Source organism: Amphiprion ocellaris, chromosome 2 (assembly GCF_022539595.1).
Source record: "Amphiprion ocellaris isolate individual 3 ecotype Okinawa chromosome 2, ASM2253959v1, whole genome shotgun sequence".
NCBI lineage: Eukaryota > Metazoa > Chordata > Actinopteri > Pomacentridae > Amphiprion > Amphiprion ocellaris.
Genome location: NC_072767.1, coordinates 36,467,525 through 36,483,597, shown reverse-complemented (window position 1 = coordinate 36,483,597; position 16,073 = coordinate 36,467,525). Strand labels below are relative to the sequence as shown.

At 40.3% G+C, this 16,073-nt stretch overlaps 1 protein-coding gene across 1 annotated transcript in view; it reads left to right on the top strand.

Annotated features, from left to right (window-relative positions):
- Positions 1 to 4,316: 4,316 nt before the first annotated feature.
- dab1a (DAB adaptor protein 1a) overlaps positions 4,317 to 16,073 on the top strand; it is a 229,809-nt gene continuing 218,052 nt past the window's right edge. The window contains exon 1 of the mRNA XM_035955514.2: positions 4,317 to 4,664. The gene's annotated coding sequence lies outside the window, so the exon portion shown is untranslated. The remainder of the gene's footprint in view (positions 4,665 to 16,073) is intronic.

Sequence of the window (16,073 nt, the reverse complement as noted above, 5' to 3'; positions counted from 1 at the left end):
TCGTTAACTCAGAATCTTCAATGGACGAGTAGCATCAAATAATCTCTGATTATGGGTTAGCCGAAACATGGAGAAATAAAAAAAAAAATGATGCCATCATGAAAAATCCCATCTTTGTGCACAAATTTATGTAAAAAGTGATACTGCAGAAGTCAAGTAGTGATAACAGAACCATATGTGACTGCATGTTACAATAAAGCAAAGCAAAACATATAGAATACGAAAAATTACAAAAATGAGGAAAAAAGTTAGAAAAAGAAGCTTATATGACAAGCTGTATCACTGTAAAAAATGTTGCAGAGCAAACTATTACAGATGATACTTATTGAAATCATATGCTGTCTGGTCACTCATTGGAAGAAAATTTATCAATAAAGTCTCCCTCACATAAGTACATCAGATTACCACAATATATATTACATTCAAACAGAGCCTCAGATTTCAGTGCCTTAATAAACGTGATGAAAGTAGGTTGATGAGAAAACAAAAGAAAACAGAGAAAGTGTTTCATATATAAAGTTTAAATTTCACAAATATCTTTGTAAACATCCACATTTTATGCACTAACATTTTCAAGAAAGAGATAGTTGAACGGAAGTTCTAAAAATTTTTCTTCTAAAAATCTGTTGATTTAAGATGAAATTACCCAATATCTAGCTTTGATACACGGAGAGTTTTTAGGAGTTTAACCTATGGTCAGACAAGGATTTTAGCAATTTCACCTGGGGCAGGCTGATAATGCTGTCCCATTGATTATTAAAATTTCTCCCTAATAACAGTGAAAATGGAGTATTTCGTATTACAAATATTTGTTTTATGTTAAGTTAGCCCTTTTCTCTTTTTTATCAGTCTATTAGGGCTGCTTTCCTGGCACAGTTTGTTACAAAACAAGAAAAAATATAACCACCAAGCCTGTGAGAGACTCAGTATGCATAGCATGACATATTGATTTTCTCTCTGATGAAGAGTTGTTGCTGTTGCCTGTTGAGGCCTAAATGTCAGACTATGTTGGTTACAGAGTGTAACAAAAATAAATGATATTTTAAAACAGTAGCAAACCTTTATTTCATATATTTTTTGGATTTCATCCTAAATCCCTCACCTTTAAAACTTTGAAATAGGAGATTTCCTGTGGAGTTTTCTTGTTGATCTCCAAAGCGTGTGTATTTTTGAAGTCTAGTGAATGTGCTCAATAGGTTTTATGCCTCATTAATTGTAAATAATATATCGTTATCTGTGAAGGAAAAATTACTCACTTTCTCACGACTGAGGTGGTTCTAGTTTATGACAGCCTAAATGCTGAGTCATCCCAAATGGTCACCCTTGACTCATGGTTCTCCTAGATAGAGGATGCAAACTTGCTTATGCTCTCTCTGTCCCCAACCTTATTCTCAACATAAGCCATCTGAGTCTCCAGAGTGTCCCTGAGTTTGCCTCCTGATTCCTCTTTCGACATCGCAGAATTCCCTAACATTATCGATTACGAAGTAAAAAGGTTTTTTGCTCTCCCCTCAACTTTTTACATCTGGATCATGTTACACACTTGGGTGTAAGTTAATAACTTCCTAACACTGCCTAAGTCTCTTCTATTTCCTGGGTTGCTCTTTTCTCCCAACAGGCGATGCTCCTCTTGACTTCCCCTCCCACTGTTTATGTGTTCATCTCTTCCCTCTCCTTTGTGTGGGTGTCTGTGTGTAGTCTGTCTGTGGCTAATCTCTGTGTTAGGGAGGGCCGAATAAGCCTGTCTTTGTCAGGGCATTATAGGGTTGGAGAGGATGAATACATTAAATGATAAATAGTGGTGGTGAAGGTGGTGTCATGTGAGTTTGGATTTGTCAGGGGCTACTGTTCCTCTTGCCTTGCTGTGTTCCCTGCTGTTGTAAGCATTTGAGTGGCATGTATCTATCCTTAAATGTTAAAGGGTAAGTTTAACCACATTACTAAAAACATGTTTGATAGAAATTAGCTCTATTGAATGAAAATGGTATAGTGAGATTTGTGTCAAATGTCTTACTTTTGTTGTGCCGAGCAGCGCAAACCCAGTTCCATTCACCTTGATTGTATTAAGGTGGAGGCAGAAGTCCCCAAGACAGATATTTCAAAACCAGGGGAAATAATACCACAACTATCTGCAAAGCTAGATGCCGTTAGAGCAGGGGTGGTCAAATATATGCCATGGACAGCAAACAGTCTGCAGGTTTTTATTCCGACCTAAAACTCGACTGACTCACGAGCGCTTCTTCAAATAGAGGAACAGATCACATGAGTAAACTCACTAAAAGAGGTGACCCATTTGCATAAAAACCTGCAAACTTCATCTTTAACTTTATTATTTCCCCCAAAGTGAAACTGTTTTGACAGACAGCATACAGTTGAACCTGACATGGTTGGTTAGTAGTTGCGTGCTGATGTTTTTAAGGAAGAAAATGCAAGGCAGTGATCAAAAAGTTCTGAGACTGCACAGAATTATGAAAAACCGTACCTGATTTAAATTTAGCCGCCATCCGCTTCAAAGTAGTCCTCTTGTGCAGTGATACATGCCTCACAGCGCTGCTGTCATGCTCGGTACGCTGAGTGGAAGTACTGTTATGTAAGTATGTCAGGCACCATCTGTGATGGACGCTGAATCTCCGAAACTGTGTCAAAACGGCAACCCTTCAAGTTGAATATCTTTTTGGGGGAGAGGAGGAAGTTGTAGGGAAACAAATTTGGTGAGCAGAGTGAGTGAGTTGTGTTATTGTGGCTAAAAGCAACACGCACTTGGAGCACAAACTGCTGTTGTGCCACAATTTCAACTCTAGTAAACTTTGAGCAGAACTCTTCAGTCTGATGCTGGGGCCTTAATTCAGTGTACAACTGAATTAAGAAAACAATATGCATGTTGTGTTGCGCTCCTGACCTGATGCACCCCGTGGAATCTGACTGCAGGCTTTTCCAGTGTGACAACTGCAGTTTGGTCTCATGATAGAAGCTGCAGACTCATCTCCTATCACGGTGATGATCCTCAACATGGATCATCTCAAGCTGCTGGCTGACACAGATTGTAATATTTGCTCTCTGCTGCTGTTTTATTTTTGTGGAAAAATCTCAATCTGACATCTGAAAGTGGTCATAAAAAGGTGTGTGTAACAGGTCAAGATATTGATAGTGCAATGTCACTGCTTGCACATTAAAATACACGCCACACACTGCATGTGCAACAGGAACAGATTTTGAACTCTTTGATCACACCAAATATGTAGTTAAATGCTGAAAGGTTTCAACCTCTAAAATATGTCCTTTGTGCATCAAAGCTTAATATTTAGAAGTTGATTTTGCATGAAATAAATCCCTTCCTACCTTCAAATGGTTATCACTCTACACCTTTGCTTCCTTCAAATGTCCAGATCTCTCACCTGTACCCACTTACAGCAGCTTGAGCACATCAGCTCACCTACAGCTCTGCTCAAACATCGTAAAACTAAACTATACAATGGCAAGTTGTAATATTGGAGTAAATCAGCCATACATGTTTGAGCTAGGCTGCACAGTGGCTTGGTGGTTAGCACCGTCGCCTTGCGGCTAGAAGATCCCTGGTTCACCTGGGGTCTTTCTGCAAGGAGTTTGCATGTTCTCCATGTGCATGCATGGGTTTTCTCCAGGTACTCCAGCTTCCTTACACAGTCCAAAAAAAATCAAAACTGATAGTTATAAATTGTCCGTAGGTGTGAATGTGTGTGCTTGTCGATCTTAATGAGGATTAAGCGGTGTACAGATAATAGATGGATGACTGGATGTTTGAGCTGAAAATTAATTGTAGATATTAATAATGACAGAGAAAACCCCACCCTGCAGACTGACTGAGGTTTATGTATGAAACCTGGGTAGGCTGAATCCGTATTCATCATCGATATGCAGCAGTTTCACAGTGGAAATGCTTTGCCATGGCAGTGACTCATTATTTTTTACGTAAAAAACAGTATAAGACCATGTTAACAAAGCAAAAAGTGCTAAAGCTTTCTTTTCAGCCCATGTGCACGAATACACAGTTACTTTGAAGAGACAGAATGTGTCAGTGAGAAGATAAGGATGTAGTCTGCATCTCGGCTGCAACATTTCCTCGCCTGACTGAGGGCAAATCACTGAGACGAGGTTGCAAGTGATGTATACTTTAGTTAAGGGAGGACGAGAGGATTCTGCTATTAGGTGGAATGTGGTAACTGTGCACAAAGAGAGGAGGGGGGAGAGACAGCGGGAGAACACGATCGAGCTGGGAGGGGAGGGGGGCGCTGGGTTGCTGACTCGGAGCTCTGCTGCGGTGAGCTTTGAGCTAGCGACTCTCTGAGCTCTCTGGTTGTGCATGTGTCTGTAGGTTGCCGTGGTGCAGACCGTAGCCTCGCCTCCCTCCAAACACTTTCACGTTTCAGTCGGCCGGCGGCTCCGGTGCGTTTCAGTTGCAGCCAGACTCTACAGTCCTGAAGTGTCTCTGTCTGTAGCTGAGGATTTCCTGCCCCTGGAAGGATTCTCTCTCTCTCTTTCTGGCCAAGGCAGAGAGAGAAAGAGAGACAGATAGTAAGAGGAGAGGAAAGGAAGACAGGAGGAGGAAGAGCGACCAGGAGTGACCTTCGTGGTGTGGTGGCAAAAGCAGAGGAGGAGGAAACGGGAACAAGCGTAGGATCCATCAGGTGTGTGTCAGCACTTTGAAAGGATGAGTAAGAGAGAGTCTGCTGTGGGTTTGAATTTGCATTCAGAGGATGTGTGGGATACAGTGGGAAGGATGCTTTCTATGAAGTAGTAAAACATATTAGAGGGATAGACTTTGCAACAACAGGTAACGTCATAGTGGGATTCAGTGCAAGTGTTCAAGTTAAGTAAGAAGTGCAAAGCTGTGGGAGAAGAGTTGTAAGAGGAGCAGATAAGGAGAAAGAGAGATCTGACATGTTGTAGATGAATACATCCTCACAGAAGCCAGATAGAGAGATGCTGATATGAAGAGAGTGAGAGGAAATATAAATGGAGAATACTGGAGATGGATGGAGCAGGAGGGAGAGGGAGATGTATGTTGTGCCAGCTAGAGCTCAGCGAGGATGACAGACGTGTTCGTGCGTCTTTTCTTACTGGCTCGGACTTGGCTTGGTGAGAAAAACGCCTGAATCGAAATATCAATCACTGTGGGCTGGGCGCTGCCTCAAGGTTGCAGGCTGGAGAAGTGTGATCTCATAGAAATCTGGGAGTGCCACTGTGTATGTGTGTGAGTGTGTGTGTGTGTCTTTTAATTATTGTAATTTGTTCCTCTGTGGGATTACATCATAGTGTTAGTACTTTTATTATTGGCTGACTGAAGGCCTGGGGTCCTCATTATAAACAGATTGTTTGTGTTATTAGGAGCTGGATGTCAGGTCAGGGGGAAGTTACAGTTTGTCATTTTTTTTTATGTACATCCCCACCTGTACGTGTTGCAGGAACTCACGCTGCTTCATTGCAGAACTTGTTACCAGATTAGAAGCTGCAGACCAGTTTTGCTGAAAATAATTAGAGGTTGAATCATACCATTTGAGGAGGGTTTCTGTACCTCAGAAGGCCTGAATTGTGTCTCACATGACTGATAAATGGCCTTGAGAAGTCACCACTAAGCATCAACTGGGGCTACAAAATTGACTGCTAGCGAACCTCTTTTCTACTAGCTAAAATTTAGTTACATCAGTGTACAGCGAAGCACAAATTAGTTTATTTTTCACAATTTGTTCAGTTGTAGGTTGAAAAAGAGGTAATGTTGCTTAGAGTAAAGATAGTCTGACTCACCAGATGTAAGATGTAGGTACAAGCCTGTCTTTGTCCTTCATTTCAGGCTTCCACTATCTGCTTGTTGCTGTTTGTGTTGTTATAACAAACGAGGTGGATTATCCATTTTAATCACAGTGCTTGTTTTCCTGCATGCAAATGCTTCACCAAAACAATTCCATTTGTCATTTTGAGAGAACACTGTAGCTGCAGCCTTTGCTTAGCCCCGCCCATGAGGACTGTAATTGGTTTATAGAAATATAAACAACCCTAAGTTTTTTTTCCCCCCGTATAGCAGAATGATAGTGTGGTGCAGTAGGACCATTATGTGTTACAAAATTTGCTGGCAAAGCGAGACTAGAGTGAAGATATTGAAGATATTTCACCATGAATTTGATCTTTCTTATGAAATATCATACATGTGGAACTACATAAGCTGTGCGCTTCCAACAAGAAGCGTAGGCATTGCAACAGGAGCAATTATAGACACAAATTAGACATTTTACATGCTGCTGTAACATGCATGTCCAACTACTCCAATTACTCTAAAGGTAAAATGTGTCTTTTGCTCTGATAGAGGAATTTGTCTGTAGTGCTTCTTCTTTGGAACATCAGAATCACTCTTTTCAGACGTCAGTTAGCAATAACAAGGTTAAAGGTGTGATCCATGCTTGTGTCAACATTTTTCTTATTATCTCTTGTCACATCTTTTTTTGTTTCTGTGTTCGACTTTAAAGTGACAATAGTCTATTATTTGCACTGTGTTGCACTCCTGCAAATCATGATTACCTATGGTCTCAATGTTACTATTCAATCAAAACATTTGCAAAAAAATGTTGTAGTCATTTCTGCCTTTTCAACAGAAAACTGCTCACTGGGAAGCTGCTCTCTGGCAGTCACTTTTCATGTTTGTGCATTATGGGGTAAACGCTGTTTTAGTATATGTTGGGAAATCTCATTCTGAAGCTGGTTTTGCTAATATTTCAGAAGTTGAATTAGGTATTTACCCATATAATCCTGTGGACTGAGTGTACCACTGACAGCCAGGTAGAGAGCACAGAGATGTGGGAGGATGAATGGACAGGAAAATGGGAAAGCAACTAAATACAAAACCTGCAAGTCATTACATTGGCTTACAGCCAGTCCAGGCCCTCGCTGAGTTCTTGTGCGTCTACACGTTTGTGCGCATTTGTTTGTTCGACATCCAGAGCTGGAAAGTGCGGCATACAGGGAAATATACTGTGTGTACCTGTGAGTGAAGTCCGGGTTTTGGTCTGCATGCCTCGAGGATGGTCTCTCTTCCTATATCTGTCTTTTGGTTTCCTTTTTCCAGTGACATCACAACAAGCCCTTCCTCAGGTAACAACTAGACATTGACCTACTGAGAATTAAGCTCGACTCAGGCCAATCTATTCTGAACCCTGCGTGACTCAGCAGCAGCCACACACATATACACGCTGGCTTTTGCTTGTCCTGATGCTGTTAAAATTCTGGTCTTGCTTCTGTATCGCTATAGCACCCAATACTGACTGTGAATAGTAGCACTCATATAGAGTGAATATGACTGGTAATATTACTTTGTTTGAAAATAACCCAGGTCTACTGTATCATAAAGGCAATTGTAATATCGCATTGTTGGCTGTACTACATTTTCTATGTACATGTGTGTCTGAATGTGTGTACAGGTGCTGTGCAGTGCTCATAACTTTCTACCCTCCGTACAGCGCAACATCATCTGTTAAACCAAGAGGGGAAAAATCCAATTACCTTCTCCTCACACTGTCTGCCAACAATGAGACAGGCTTTTTATATCTTTGATTTTACAAATCTTTTTCAATCATCAAATGGGCCAAATGCACCTAAAACGGCGTGCTTTACTGTACTCATTTGGCATGCGGCATGGCTGTGTACTTTGACAAAGTTGCGTGTGCATAAATGTGTGTATGTGTGTGCAACACAGCATAAGTGTGTTATCTATGTGGAGGTAAAAGCTTTTCCTTGATAGATCCTGACAGAGAATTCCATTATCTATGTAGGTGTTTGCTGTATAGGCTCTATGGATGGAGTTTGATTCGAAGCACTCTGTAGATGTGTGTGTGTGTGTGTGTGTGTGTGTGTGTGTGTGTGTGCGTGTGTGAATGAGCAATATAAATGCACATATTTCTTTTATATGGCGTGTGCGTGTGTATATGTGTATAAGCACGGGGCTATATAAATGCACATATTTATTAAAAAGCCCAGAGTATGTACATTGTCCTTTTGTGTCCTTTATGCGTTAAGCACCCTTGGACATGGTAAATGAGGGACGGAGGGAAAGAAAAGGAGAGCGTCTTTTCCTGTCTTCCCTCTCTGTGGTGCTGCTTGGTGCTATCATGGCTGTAATGAAGGCTCATTTATCTCCATCTCAGCACAATCTCATCATTCACAGAGGGACTGCAGTAGCTGTGGAAACGGGGTGAGTGCGTATGTTTAGGGGATGGTCATGTGTGTGCATGCCATGAGGATCGATGCTTGAATGCAAACAACGGTGCACAAACTAACCTGTTGATGTACCTGTTGAGCAGAAAAATGGGTCCCAACTGATCCAAACAGGCCACGTTTTGTGGTCAGCATTGTGAGGGCAAACTGTCAGTGTAGAAAGGGATCAATGAACTTGGATTCCATTCAGAGGTCGGGTTAAGTAAGCATCCATTGGAGCCGCGGAGCCACCTCCTCACCCCGGAGCTCAGGGGGGAGTGAAGGGGGAAGAGGAGAGGGCATGTTGGGAGACAGACAGGGAAACAGAGGGACGTGTGTAGAGCGATAAAGGCTGAGTAATGTCATCATAGGCCTCATGTCCTCCAGGTCTGATTAAGAGGCGCTCCGAGCATTCCCAGATGCCGCGCTGTGATAGGCCAAGGTCACTGCGAATCACAGCACAGTGCTGCAGATTGATGCTTAACTCCGTCAGGAAATGGCACAATCTAATTTGGCCAATGGGCTTCCTCCCTACTTCAGATGAAGAGGACGATTCCCACTCGCCCTGGGGCCCTCTGAGGAAATCTGTGTGTGTAAATGTCTGCTGGCTTGCAGCCTGTTTGCTTGAGTGTGTGTCTGGCTTCAGTCATTCATTCATTCTGTTTGTGTCTCATTACTTCTCACCATGTGTAAAGTCTGTCTGAGTGTGTTGCTGTCTAAACGTGCTTCCGTCTGTGTGTGTGTCGCATCACCACACTTGTCAGCATGTGGTTAAGAAATGCATTGTAAGTGATTGGCAGGCTATGATATTAGTTTGGGAATAATAACACTATGATAACTCGGCAGCGTTTGACTCCAGAGATCGACTCCCAGGTAATCACACTGACTCAACACAATCACTGTCTTGCAGGCCCGTGCCCAGGACAGGACAATGCTCCTTTTCATTTCCTCTTATGAATGTCATGAGCTCTGGTATGTGCAAAGTGTTGTTTGTGTGTTTGTGAGTGTAGAAGTGATGCTGTCTTGCAGTTTGTGGTTATGAGTGCAGACTGCTTGTGTGTGGATTTTGAAAACTCTAATTTCCATAGGTGGGTGGTTAGGGGTTTTCAGATGTCAGAGATATGTTAGCAAAAAAGAAACATTGACAGTGAAAGACAGTGAAAGTATTGCTCTAAGCTTGGACATGTTGTCAGCAGCCATATTTCAAGAAAGTACTGTTACCTGAATCATAATCTATCCAAATATTCTAGCGTTGCATGGCACACCGATGTTCGAAATGTATTGAAATGCACTGCTGTTGAAAAGATCTGTTCTTCGTTTTATTAGTATCAATGTTTAACCCTCTGTGTAATTTGCTCTGCTTTTACCTTGCAAGCATAGTGGGCATCCCAACCGCTTTTTTATTCTTTTATAAGCACACTGTACCTGCCTGTGCATCGATTGTCCACACTGTTGACGTCCAAAGCAAAATAGGGCATTACTTTTGCTTATAGCCAACAGTCAGGGCAAGGCCACACATTAAACAGACCACATCTCTAAAAGATTTTTTACGTATGTAGACAAATGAGCAAACACATTCAACTTAGTAAAGGATCTCCCTGACAGACCTGCTAACTTGCTAGTGGATTCAAAGAGCAACAGGTTAGCAAATGTGATAACATAATTACACAGATATTGCTAATAACCTCTAAAATTCAAACTCATTTTGGGACAAGTGATCTTTTTGATTTTGATGAGGCAATTAATAACAGTTTAACTTGCTTTTTCTAGCTAACTGACCAATGTGGCAAACATCTCTATATAGAGACGCAGTGATCACATTGGTAATGTTTTCTCATGTTTCCACAAGCTGCTAAAAGTCAGGCATTTACAGTCATATACTGAATTCATGCAAAAAAAGATGAAAACGGAAAATTAAAGTATGCACTAAAGTACTGCTGCATGTGTGTCTGTAAGGATTTAAATAATGTGTGCAGTGACGTAAAGAAATTATGCTAATTAAGACTTATTACTTAGACTGAAAAGGCTTATTTTTACATCTTTTAATCAGGGGTGGACCCAAATATCCAAATATTCGGTCGTTATGGTTTTATCCGAATTACGATGGTATCCGAACACAGGTAACGGTATTTAATTTTACGGTGCTATATTATTTGCATATCTTTAACGTCTATATTAGTTTCTGTGTCCTTGCAGATTGCTATATGCTTGGAAATGGGTTTTTTTTGTGTGCGCCAGTATTCACTTTTAGAAACCTTTTAGAAAGATACATGTTTAAGTAAAACAAATCCTCTTGCAGCAGAAAAGGTTGGCCTCCCTCCTGGAGAAAAGTTTAGAAATAATGTGGGTGCAGCAACAAAGTGCACAGTCACTGTTTTTTGCAGACTGATCCAAAGGGCCGTTGTAAGTGAAATGCAATGCAGCAGAAACTTAAACATCAATTATAGTGATGGAGTATGGCAGTTGAAGTCGTGTCGCTGAACACATACAGCATCTTCTTTGAGCAGAGGCAATATCAAGGCTTTTGGCAGACTTTTTTCAGGCCAGTGGACGTTTTATCTTTTCCTGAATTTGTTGGATTTTGATGCTGCTGGGAGTAAATACAAGTAAGGCAGCAGCTAACCATTATTTTCAGTATTGATTAACCTGCTGATTATTTTCTCAATTCATCATTTTGTCTTTAAAATATGAGAAAATAGTAAAAATTGCACAGCGCTTGTTTAATTTGACAAAACTAAAATAAGGCACAAGGTTAGTTACACATTTTCAGTTTGTTTTGCAAGTAATCAACAAATAGTTTCAGAGGGATAGCCACTGCAATGACTCCATGGAAATCCAGATCAGTAAATGTTCATAACTAAGTGCCACTCCCATGTCGGATGTCATGGGTGTAATGTGCAAAATCCTTTTAGTAACATATAATTATGTTTGGTAAATGTTAAATGTGCTCGTTTCGTTCTCGTATTTGTTGTATCAAGTTCACAGTTAATGTTCACAGCACATGCAAATGGTGAATATTACTTGTTTGTGATATTCTTAGTAATATTGTTTACCAGCTGAACAGATGTTACACTGTGTACTAATTGGATTAAAGATTTTATTTTAATAAAGCATTGTTGTTTTTTCAATTAACAGTTTGGTCTGCGAGACAAGAATGCAGAACCCAAGGTGATGTGGCTTTGTTTTGTCAGCTAACAAAGATGTTCAATTAAAATTTATTCAAAAAGCAACACAAAACAGAAAAGCACCACATAAATCAGTAAATCTTATCCTTACCGTTGTTTAAAAATGTTATATTAGTAGTCAGCTACTTATAGCTTACCTATATATAAATGAACAATGGGCCTTTTTAACCTAACGATGGAAAAAAATATTTTGAGACACAATAAATTTGATTCCATTTACCTAAAATGTTTGTTCAGATTAGTTTAACTAACTCTTTAATGTCTTGTGTGCATAAATAGTGTTGAATCTGAATTATGGAGTCTGTGTGTCAGTGCGTGTTCTTCACATTTCCCAAGAACTATTCATTCAATCTCCTTCAAACCTGGTAGGTGCGTGGCCAGACACCCAAGGATGTGCAGTGTCAAGTTTGAAGCACATTGGTTGAACTTGGGTTGTTTTGAGGTCTTTTGTGGTTCTCAGCCTGGCTTTTGTTTGCTTGTAGGTGGAAAACCTCTTTCCAAGCAGAATTATTAAGGGCAGATGGGTGATGTCATAGAGCAGAGGCAATAAAAAGAATATTATTATTTCTAATTTAATGTTACCTCGCTAAGGCAGTCAGTACCTTCAAATAACCATTTGTTTTTAAAGCAGCAGTTGCCCCACTGTTGTTATAGTATGCTGACATTTCAAAAGTGACCGACTTAACAAAGTATCACTCATGATTAATTTCCTTAACCAATCGTTGGCAGCCTTATCAATCAATAATCAATTACACAACATGGACCCAGTGAGCATTCCATGTCTTAACTGCAGTGAAATGACACACGTTGTTCTCAGGGCGTATACCATATAACAGTGACCCCCACCTGGCACAAACTGTTAACCTCTAGTCCAGAAGCCAGTTAGCGCCACAAGACACTTTCTTTCGTTGCACTTTCGTAGCTTAACTACCACAATGCTCTCCACATGCCAAGTAATAACTGACAGAAATTCAAGTGACCACTTCTTTGGATTTAACAGTATTAAACAGTAAAAGCCTCCACCTGATGGCCCAGGTATTGCAGGTATTGCAGGTATTGTAGTTAATGTACAATACAACTTCTAACATGCCTGTCCTTGGTCGTCTGTCTTGTTGGTTGAGAATTTTTTCTTCATTTAAATTAATAATGACAGTTAATTGTCTCAACTATGGTTGCTGTAGGAAGTAATAATGATAGCTCGTAGGAAAATCACATTATCTAGCAGAGCCTTTTCTTTTTCTTACCAAGAGGCAGGCTGCAATGCATGATGGTCTAAGTCAATCAATAGTGCAGCTCTTCTGTGTTTTGGTGTGCCTCGCATTGATTTGTTTAGTGCACTACATAATGGATGAAATTTACAGTTGAGCATTCAGACTGCCTTAAAAACAGCTGATTCATCATAGTGGACTGTATTGTAGGTGAGTGGACAATCCAAACATAGCGTGTGAGTCTATCTGCACTAGTTTCACCAATAAATCATGTGACTAAGGTACAGGTCGCTCTCTCAATCAGTTCTGAGAACGAGCCCATTCGAGTCTTTCATTCACCTGCTCGCTCACCAATTCAGTTATTGTGGTTTTACCATTAAACTCTCATTCTTGGTTTGTTGTAGGCATTCAGTCTCAGTTAGTTTTCAACCAACTGCAGTTGCAACTTGCCCTTACATGCCTCATTGATTCTCTCTGGCAATATCCGACGAGGACAGCAGCTTTAAAGTCACATGTCTGATGAGTCAAGCAGAAGAAGACAAATCTGTGCAGGGAGGAAGGTGAATGTGAGTGTACAGTTCCTGTTAGGGACATGTTTGCAGCAAATATCACACAGATAGCTCAGCTATACATAATACAACATGCAGTTCTATACAAGAACAAGGGAACAGGGTTGTTTAAAATGAGTGCAGAGTGAACGAAGCAGAGCAGGGAAGCAATATGGCTGAGCTGGCAGATCGATAATATACTCCCTGATCCATAACATATTAATAGGAGGGAATATATTATTACTGTTAAGAGATGTCAGGTGGACAGGGCAGGGACACGCACACACCTGAGCACCGGGAAATTTTCAGCTGAGCAAGGGTGAGGGACACAACACTGCATCTGGGCATGAAGCCATAGAATAACCCTCAGTCCTCCTCTCCGTTTTTGTGTGTCTTCCTCCCCCTCCTCCCCCTTATGTACCCTCTCTGTCCATTTCATTTCCTGTCTTAATATCCTGATTGAAGTGGTCACCTTTCCCTGTTGTGGTTAATGAGCAGCAGGTGTCTGAGTGCAGCTCACTCGACCATGGACCCAGGGACTAACTCACAGTAGTGCAGCTTCTTTATCAGCCCGGCAAAAAAGGAAGTGCCTGCAGTCCGAAGCATTTTAATGGTTTTTCATTACTGCTGATAGGGAAGAGTGGAAATAAAAGAGAGGGAGGTGCAGGGCAGCATTAGATGTGTTATTAAAAGTGTGATACTGGGGTGTTTTTCACAGTGTTATTGCGTTGTCTTGCTGTGTTTTTCAGTGTTTGGACTTGGTAAGACCCTGTTTAGCGAGTATTGTCACTTTTTTTGTGTGTGTAGAAACACAAACACATTATGGTGGCGGACTTTGCTGATACATATACATCCAGTGTGCTGGACAGTCTACAAGTTAAATCCACACAGTCGCAGCCAGCATCTGCAGTGTGTGCATTTATGTGTATGGATGTGTGTGTTTGTGCAACTATGTGTGCTCATGGTTCTGTATTTTGTGTTTTGTGCTGTAGACGATGTCTGACAGCGCCGTTCTGGCTGTGTGAGTCCACTGCAACGCAATGCAACATAGCGCAGCAGATTATGTGCTGTGAATACACAACTATACCCACTAGTTTTGACAACAAAGGTGAAAATACCAAACATTTTTGTTGAGAATGTAATGATCAGAGTCCATAATCTGTCCCTGCAGACACCCCCTCTACATTAATGCTAAAAATATGCTACACTGACATGTCATAACATTCTCTTAACTTTAGCTGCTAAATATGCTGATGTGTCATGATCTGTGTGATTTATCTTCTTTGTACAGTGCCACAGCTGAGGTAATGAGAACAGATTCTATATAAGAAGAAAATGTTTCATTCATGTGACAATTGTGTCTTGACTCCACAGTGGGTTTTTTCAGACTCAGAATAGGCCTTTTGTAGGGTGACTATGCACAACAGTCAGCATTGTTTATCCACTTACAGTAAAGACAGTGAGTCTGTGTCACCTTACCTGAAATAAATCTGTGTATTTTCCTATTCTGACCATTTGATGAACAGAAATGTATATTATACTTAGAGAAATATATCTTCAATTAACAAAACTGGTTTAAAAAAAATTAGATTTTTTTCTTATCAGTGATATTTTTAGTATTTTGGTGCAGAATTCTCTTTTTGGTTCGGTCTTCCATATGTCTTTCCTAGAGCAGTGAAGCTTAAGAGTTTTGATTAGCCTAACTCACTTAACTGCACAAAACAAGCACACCCTCGCTTATCAGGGTGTCTTTTCCACAGTGACAACATGCCAAAAATATTTTGATGCCAGAAGTATTAAATTACTTGCCAGCATGATATATGGGGCTGCACTTATCATCACAGTCAGCATCATAATCATAATTACCACAGTTCAGTAAGGAGAGAAGTACAAAATTTATTGCAGAAACATGAGCTTGCTGAATCCAAATTATTTTGGCGGTGATATGAAGCGACATCATAGAGCAGAGTCCCAGATGAAGTGAGGAGATGAGGACTGGACCTATGGAGTCTAGATGATGGTGGTGCTGGAGATAGAGTAGCAGGAGACAGACTGCGATGGTCTGGACAATCTGGATGAGGTGGAGATGGGAAAGAGGAGGGAAGCACGATCAGCGGTAATAAGGAAGAGTAACGGGATTAAAATGAAATTACAGAATGGTGTGTTGGCACTTATTTGCTTAGAGAAAGCAGGCTGATAGATCATTGGACAAGCAAAGAAGTTGAGAATGAAGGGATTTTTTAAAAGTGTAGATAAATAGAAGTTTACCCACCCAAGTTTTCCCACTTTTACCAAGTGCTTGCTCCAATGGAATCTGGACAAAACTTTGGATTTGTTGGGTTTATCTGTTTAAAATTTATGAGATCTTCATCTTTCTATGTGAAGTGCTATGACATAACATATGTAGTGAAGTGGCACTAGATAAATAAAATTTAATTGAAGTTATAAACATATTACAGCAACAGGAATAACCCATGTTCAGAGTGAACAGATCTTCCTTATTCATCTTTCAACCAGTTAATAATAAATAAAATACTTGACATTAAGTTGCCATGTGATTGTGCTATTTTTAACACTTTACAACACTTTACAACATGGAACTATACATAAGCCTTATTGCAGTACGTGCATGACAATTTGACGATTTTTGTGCAAATGAAACTAAACTTTCTTCTATACCAAAAGCTAAAACAACTGACAGAAAGCTTATTTATTGTTGAATCTTTAAGCAAAATTAATTTATATTCTTTCCATTTTTGTTTTCTTCTGTTTTATATTACTTTTAAATTTATTTTTGCAATATATTGTCTAAAACAAGATGCCATATTAAAAAATTGTCTGCTTTAGATGCACAGTTGCTCCATATCCCTCACAGTCTACCCTTATTATCACTGCTGGTCATTTTTGCTGGAGTG